We start from the raw sequence: 8,206 nt of genomic DNA on the forward strand, positions 1-8,206 counted from the left end.
AAAATTTTTTTGGACACTGTTATATTTATAGGATTTTGTTTCTACAGATTTGCAACGCTAATTCCTGACCTGTGAAATATTTTTATGTGAGACTGTCACTGTAGCGGAAACTGCTGTCGTAAATATTTCCGTACGAAAGTTAAGTGACCACCTGCACATAATGCGTCATGGGCACCCAGGTGTGTCAGACGCCTGGAGAACAAGCCATTAGTGTGAGTGCCTCGTCAGAAGCACAGGTAGAAAAAAAAGAAAGGGAAGGCCATTGTCCACGCTACTGACATCTCCTTGTTGAAAGCATACAGTGGAGCTCGTAATTTATGATATTTACTGAAATGCCTAATGAAACGATGAGAAACATTTCACAGCTATTGTCTTGCTAGTTAAGAAAAATGCCATATGGCTTGCTTTATGTATTTATTTACACATTTTGTTTAATATCAAGTTTCTAGCTGCACTGCAGCATTGGTTAAAATAAAATTTAATATATGTACTAATATAAATATTTTATGCCTACAGATCCAGTAAATAATTTTATGATCTATCCAAAACAAATGAGGGAGCACAAAAAAACATTTCCCTTCACAGGAATTGCATAAATAATTTTTTTACGATTTGGTAACTTATCTACTAGCGTAAGTTTTTGTGATGCATCACTCTAGTGTTAAGATGTGACATAGGTATTAGACATGGCCATTTTTAGTGTAATATTTTTTTCTGCTTGAGCTATGTCATGTTTAGGTATAAGTTGCTGCTGTTTGCCAGGCATAGTGTTATTGAATTTGACTTTTGCTCATTTATGCTGCTAGCTTTGCCAATTTGCATTTTTTTTTATTGCTGTTTGTGTTGATTTGTTATGTGATGCTGCATTGCCTCGTCCCTTAGTTTAGCATCTGAGCTCAGTAGATTTAAGTTAGCTTAAGAGGGGTAGACTATATAAGAAACTAACTATGATGAATTGGAAGAAATGCATTTAGACGCTATAAGAAAATGGTTTGGCCAAAAAAAAAAGTATTTTAGGTAGGATTTTCTTGGAAATAAATGATGAGGTAAGATAATGGAAAATAAAAATGAGGTAAGAGATGTGTGAACATATAAACACAGAAAGCATGCTTAGTTAGAATTTTTTTGGTGGAAACAAAGGATGAAATAAGAGGAAAGATATATGAAGTTTTGGGTTGGACTGCAGTGCCAAATGTTACACTGAAAACGAACCCTGTCCTTTCCTATTGGTGTTATCCCACTATGTGTTTGTGTACCCTTGAGTATTTGTTTTCTTCCTGTCTCTGTGTAGTTTCATAGAATTTTTTTTCTTTTAATATTAAGCTACATTCACTATGATGAGGAATACTGTTATCCTCGAATATAATTAGCATTAATAATATGTTATTTACTTTGTAAAGATATTAGACATTATTCATTCTGTTTAAATGCTCATATGTGAAGTTGATGTTTCGCAAGTTATTCTGATCTTCTATGTATGTACTCATGTCATAATTCCACTGATGTATATGTTTATTTCTATTCTTTTGTAAAGCCTGTGTTACTATAAATGTTATCTGTATTGTTATGTTCTTTAATGATGTATTTTGTACCTTTGTTATTGTATTTTTATGTTACCAAATTGTAATTGTTACCAGTTCTTCAAATTAAGTTACATTTCACTGCACACGTTTCTGTTGGTCATAGTATATGGACAATATGTGAGAAGTAGGGACTGTTAGTGTTTGCACGTGTGTTAATAATTCAGCAAGGGACTGGATAACAGCATTGCTGGTTCTAAGAACAATTTCAAAAACTTTGTGAGTGCACAAGTGGTGGTTTATGGACTTGCTATATTCTCCGCAAGACTCTTCGATGGTGAATGTGCACCTGCACAATCGCAACAGATGGCTGCTGGTCATCTCTACAAGGACTACAGTGGGTCTGCACCTTCGATGGCCCACCAATACCATTATCTCTACAAGGACTACAGTGGGTCTACATCATTGATGATCCATCAGTACCATTATTTCTACAAGGACTGCAGTGGGTCTGCGCCTCTGGTGGCCCACCAATACCGTAATCTCTACCAAGACTCCAGTGGGTCTGCTCTGTGATGACTTACCTACCAATATTCATCAAAACTTCGACTGACTCTGCAGTGGGTTTGCTCCATGGTGGCCCATTACCTGTCAGCATGTCGAGAGTCAGCACTGTCTTTCTGTTGGAAGGACAACGCTACTTCTTCAAGACTGCATGGAAATCCACTACTTCTTGGTGCAATTTCTTTTACTAATGGGACTTTGTGAAAAAAAACTGTAATTACTATTATGATGAATGATTAGGACTATCTTTATGGACTGTGAGAAAATTTTAGCTTTTGACCAACATAATATCAATAAGTGTGTGCATTTGATTTCTTTGTTATTGTAATTATGAAAAATTTTTCAAATCTGTATTGGCCACTGCCCAAAAATATTTTGTAAAATTTTTTGTGGGGAGCATGGGGGCTATGTAAGTAGGCTGTTTATGTTTTCTCTATGTAAGTAGGCTGTTTATGTTTTCTCTATGTAAGTAGGCTGTTTATGTTTTCTCTATGTAAGTAGGCTGTTTAGGATTTCTTATTGGTAACGCCACCTCTGTATGAAAATCACTGGCTGTGCTGTGTGCAGTCTGTGGCTAGTTTGCATTGTTGTCTGCCATTGTAGAGGGGCAGCTGGATGTTAACAGCGCGTAGCGTTGCGCAGTTGGAGGTTAGCCGCCAGCAGTGGTCTGTTTATGTTTTCTCTATGTAAGTAGGCTGTTTATGTTTTCTCTATGTAAGTAGGCTGTTTATGTTTTCTCTATGTAAGTAGGCTGTTTAGGATTTCTTATTGGTAACGCCACCTCTGTATGAAAATCACTGGCTGTGCTGTGTGCAGTCTGTGGCTAGTTTGCATTGTTGTCTGCCATTGTAGAGGGGCAGCTGGATGTTAACAGCGCGTAGCGTTGCGCAGTTGGAGGTGAGCCGCCAGCAGTGGTGGATGTGGGGAGAGAGATGGCGGAGTTTTGAAATTTGTCATGAACTGCTATATTTATATATGATGATATCAAGGTAAATACATTGTTTGTTCTCTATTAATATCTTTCATTTGCTAACTATCCCTATCAGTAGTTAGTGCCTTCCATAGTTTGAATCTTTTATTTAGCTGGTAGTAGTGGCGCTCGCTGTATTGCAGTAGCTTGAGCAGCGAAGATTTTTGTGAGGTAAGTGATTTGTGAAAGGTATAGTTTAATGTTAGTCAGGGCCATTCTTTTGTAGGGAATTTTGAAAGTCAGATTGCGTTGCGCTAACAAAATATTGTGTGTCAGTTTAAGCACAGTCGTATATAAATTGTTCAAAGGGGACGTTTCACTGTGACTGTAGAGTCTAAGTGGACCCTAACAGCAACCGCTTCCAATGTAGTTTGGAGAGGAATCCACATGCTAGCAATGTCTGTATGGAACAACATACAAACGCCACCAGAAGCCCACAAGGGTCCGACCCGATTTCGACAGAAAACACGGAACCCACGGAGGGTCGGTGAGTGAGCATCAGTAAAATGAGATTCCTGGAGAACCACACAAGCTGCAGAGTAGGACGAAAGAAGGGATTTCAATTCCGGAAGGTGACGATAGTATCCATTACAATTCCATTGGAGAACCACAGAACGATGGTTTAAATGAGGGCTAAACACGCTAAATCCAGTCATACCGCCGGGTCCCCACCCGTCACCGACAAGGAGGGGGCGACATCCATGAACGACAGGTCAGAATCCGGTTGTGAAGTCGGGGAAGGGCCCTCCGGTGACACCAGAGGCTCTTTGTCCTGGGACTTATGTTTCTTCTTCTTTTAAGGCTGAGATCGAGGAGGGCTGTGTGGCATAAAGGAGCCAGTTGCAGCAAGATCAGGAACAGAAAGAGACCAGGCGACCTGGGGCCTGCAGACCGCGGCTCTCGCGGTCGCCGCGCGGCAGCAGACCTTTGACCTGGAAGGTACCGGGAAGGGGCATCCCGGGAGAGGCGCCCTTGACCGGCAGACGCCGAAGGAGTGGGACACTTCTCCGGCTGGGGAGAAGGTGTGGGAGCCGCAGGGGAGGGGGGGAGGAGAGGGGTCATGGATGGGGGTAAGGAAGGGGGAGGACGGGGTGAAGATGTAACCAAGGCGTAACTAGATGTCATGGACACAGGGTGCAGTCGTGCATATTTCTTATGGGCCTCTGTGTAGGTTAAACGATCGAGGGACTTATACTCCTGTATCTTTTTTTCTTTCTTATATACTGGGCAATCTGGTGAACGTGGAGAATGACTACCATGACAATTTACACATACAGGAGGGGGAACACAGGGACTCCCCTCATGGAGTGGATGTCCACAGTCACCACAAAGAGGGTCCTGGGAACAGCGAAAAGACGTGTGGCCCAAACGCAAGCACTTAAAACACCTCATAGGAGGTGGGATGTACGGCTTCACATCACAGCGATAGACCATAATCTTAACTTTCTCAGGAAGGGTATCCCCTTCAAAGGCCAGGATAAAGGCACCAGAATCAATACAATTATCTTTTAGACCCTTCTGAACACGCCGAACAAAGTGAACACCCTGCCATCCGAGATTGTCCCTAACTTCCTCATCAGATTGAAGGATGAGGTCCCTGTGAAAAATCACACCTTGTACCATATTTAGAGACTGGTGAGGGGTAATGGACACAGGAATTGTGCCAAGATGGGTACAGGCACGAAGGGCCGCAGATTGAGCAGCTGAAGCAGTTTTTATCAGAAACGAACCCGACCGCATCTTGCTCAGGGAGTCCACTTTGCCAAACTTGTCTTCAATGTGTTCCACAAAGAATAAAGGTTTGACACTGGTGAAAGTATCGCCATCAGTCCTGGTGCAAACTAGATAACGGGGGAAAGGTTTTGCCCCTAGACGATGGGCCTGACCCTCTTCCCAGGGGGTAGCCATGGAAGGGAAGGCCGAAGGGGCAAGAGAAGCAGCACTTGAGGAATCAGTTCCCCGCAGAGAGACGGCCGCAGAAGAATGGCCAGAGTTTTGGACCGGTAAGCGTTTCATCAGCATAGCATCCGCCCTGATATCACCCACTCTGATCAGGGGCTCTCCTCACGGGTGCCACCCAGCCACAGCAAGGGCCGTCTGGCATGGCGGCCATTGCCGGGAGTTCCGATGCTCCAGGATGACGAGCAACCACTCCAAGGCATGCATGAGGAGGTCACAGCTCAGGTATCAAAAGTGTGATCCCTGCGTGTTCAGGGGGCTCAACCAAAAGGGTACATAGCGACCCCACCACACAGGCTGGCTACCGTACTGGCTATGCACCCTAGCATCAGACAATGACGTGAAAGAAAAGGTGGAATGTACTAGGAGGGCGCATGTCGGAGACACTAGGTAAGGTGCTCTTCCCCAAATGGCTCACACTATGGAGGAGAAATTTTGTAATGGAGGTCAAACCCCAGAGGGGGACCAAGGAATGCCAAAAGGAGGAGATGATTACGCAACAAAGCCGGAGTGTAAAACCAACAGAACCAGGAGGATAGCAGGGGCCAACATAAGCAAGGACACCAATAGAGGGAGAGGAGAGGGCGAGGCGAAAGGAGCAGGGAGGGGAAAGGAGGGGAAGGGAAAGGAAATGCAGCCCAGGAGAGAAAGAAGGCTGCAATGTCTCGGGACCCCGTGCTCGCCACACACGTACACAAATGAGTTGTGGACCCCCTGGGGGGGGCATCCGAATGGGCCATGGACGATGTGCAGACACTCTCTACAGGCGGGGCGAATATTCACCACCACCCTATGACTATGGTGTGGAACGACAGACAGATGCTCGTGTTGTATCGACATGTCCCACACGTGCGTACAAGGAACCTTTCGAAGATTTCCTCACAGTGACGAGATATGTTATAAAATACATAAAAGGCGTTGATATCCGTCTATAGCTGTTGTTATTTGTGGTATTTTATGCTGGAGAGCTGTGCTTAAATGCTGATGTGTAGTATTTTGTAATCTTCATAGACGTTCTGCCATACGATAAATAAGGGGAGGGCAGCACACCCAAAACCAAATAATTGAAAAACGAAGCCAAAAGCCAGCGCCAAGCTGCTTCAAACAGAAGCAACACAAGAAAATGGAGACCAAATGTCTGTAGAAAATACAAATGACGCTCACTATGAACATAAGGAAGTGGAAGTGGCGTCTTTCCTCGACCAAGGAACGCGGAGATGGTGGTGAACGGCAACATCCTACGGTGAAAACATCCCGATCGCCTAGTGCAGTGCCGGCCGGAGTGGCCGAGCGGTTAAAGGCGCTACAGTCTGGAACCGCACGACCGCTACGGTCGCAGGTTCGAATCCTGCCTCCGGCATGGATGTGTGTGATGTCCTTAGGTTAGTTAGGTTTAAGTATTTCTAAGTTCTAGGGGACTTCTGACCACAGCAGTTGAGTCCCATAGTGCTCAGAGCCATTTGAACCATTTGAACCTAGTGCAGTGAGGGACACGACCGGTGGGCCGTATCGAGCCGACTTCTGCAGGAGGAACCCGGGTGCTGCTCTAACAAGTACACAGTCCAGGGCAGGCCAAGTCTGTCCCAGAACGGCATGTCAACAGACGCACCACCGTGCACGGAAGACGCCGCGCGAGAGCACTTACACTCTAAAAACGGTGAGCCGGATAGCTGACCAATTACTCTCCAGAAAGCCCCTGCGATTTCCCGGACACACCATCCACCATAGCCGCACAGTCCCGACTGCCCCTGCGTTTCCGCGTAACCCACTTCGTCCTTTCCACAACAGAGGAAAAACCAAAGACCCTCTGACCGCAAAAAACGTATTCAACCAGCCTGGCCCGTGCTGTCGAACTCGAAGCAACTATCATTAACCAGTTTCCCCTTTTTTGTGGTTGAAGGAAGGGCGAGCACTGCTCTTCATTCATCTGACTGGTTTGATGCGTCCCTTCACGAATTCATCTCTTGTGCCAGCCTCCTCAACTTAGAGTAGCAGTTATGCCCTACGTCCTTAACTGTTAATTGGATGTATTCAAGTCTCTCCGATCTTGCACAGTTTTAAACCTCTACAGCTACCTCTGGTAACGTGGAAGTTATTCGTCGATGTTTTAACACATGTCCTATCACCTATATCCATCATCTTGTTAGTGTTTTCTATATTTTCCTTTCATCCCCGATTCTGCGGAGAACTCTTCTCATTTCTTATCGTAACAGTGCACCAAATTTTTAACATTCTATCGCACCGCTATCGAAACGCAGAGATCATCTTCTTTTCCAGGTTTTCCGTTGTCCAGAATTCACTACTATACATTGCTGTGCTCGAAACGTACATTCCGGGAAATTTCTTCGTCAAATTACGGCATATATTCGCTACTAATAGACTTGTATTGGCCAGGAATGCACTCTTTGCCTGTTTTACTCTTCTTTCCATAATCTCCTTGCTTCGTGCGTAATGCATTATTTGTCTTTCAAGTTAACAGAATTCCTTAACTTCGTCTACCTCATAGTCACCAATTTTCATGTCAGCTTCATCACTATTTCAATTCCGCTGCTCCTCATTACCTTCGTCTTTCTTCTGTGTATTCTCAGTCTAGGTTCTTTACTCATTAGACTGTACATTCCATTCCACACGTCTCGTAACTCTTCTCTAGTTTCACTGAGGATGGCAATATCGTAGACGAATGGTCTCATTGATTTCCTTCCGCTTTGAAAACCACCCCGATAGTTGGGCGCGTTAACACGAGACTCTCTGGATTTAAGGAGGCATATCAGTTTCGGAGCGATTCCGCTCAGCTGATTAACGACAACGACCGCTGAGTCGCTTAGACTTGATATGATTTTGAGGCGCTTTCCCACATCTGACTACGTGGTTACCGGTCTACACCGACATGGCGTCCTAGTTACATGATTCGCAAACATCTACAAAGCTTTCACACAGTTTTACATGGGATAACATTATAACACTAGAATCAGACGGACAGGGTAAACAAATTATGACTCTGGTGGCGGTGGAGGATTATGGGTGGTGACGGGAAGGTTATTCTGCCTCCCTCTGTAACTAACATTGTCAAATCGAATGATTAAGATACCGACCCCGTGAAGATACTGGACAGAGCCCAGAAAAAAGAGGAAAGATGTATCTGACATTGTTCTTCCACGTATAATTAGAACACTAGGGGCGAAAGACTGCTGCC

At 44.5% G+C, this 8,206-nt stretch overlaps 1 non-coding gene across 1 annotated transcript; it reads left to right on the forward strand.

Annotated features, from left to right (window-relative positions):
* The first annotated feature begins 6,289 nt into the window (after positions 1-6,289).
* On the forward strand, positions 6,290-6,373 carry Trnas-gga (transfer RNA serine (anticodon GGA)). The gene is given in 2 exon segments: positions 6,290-6,329; positions 6,339-6,373. It is a non-coding gene; the product is annotated as a tRNA-Ser (tRNA).
* Positions 6,374-8,206: the final 1,833 nt, after the last annotated feature.

This window comes from Schistocerca serialis, chromosome 7, assembly GCF_023864345.2.
Source record: "Schistocerca serialis cubense isolate TAMUIC-IGC-003099 chromosome 7, iqSchSeri2.2, whole genome shotgun sequence".
Classification (NCBI taxonomy): domain Eukaryota; kingdom Metazoa; phylum Arthropoda; class Insecta; order Orthoptera; family Acrididae; genus Schistocerca; species Schistocerca serialis.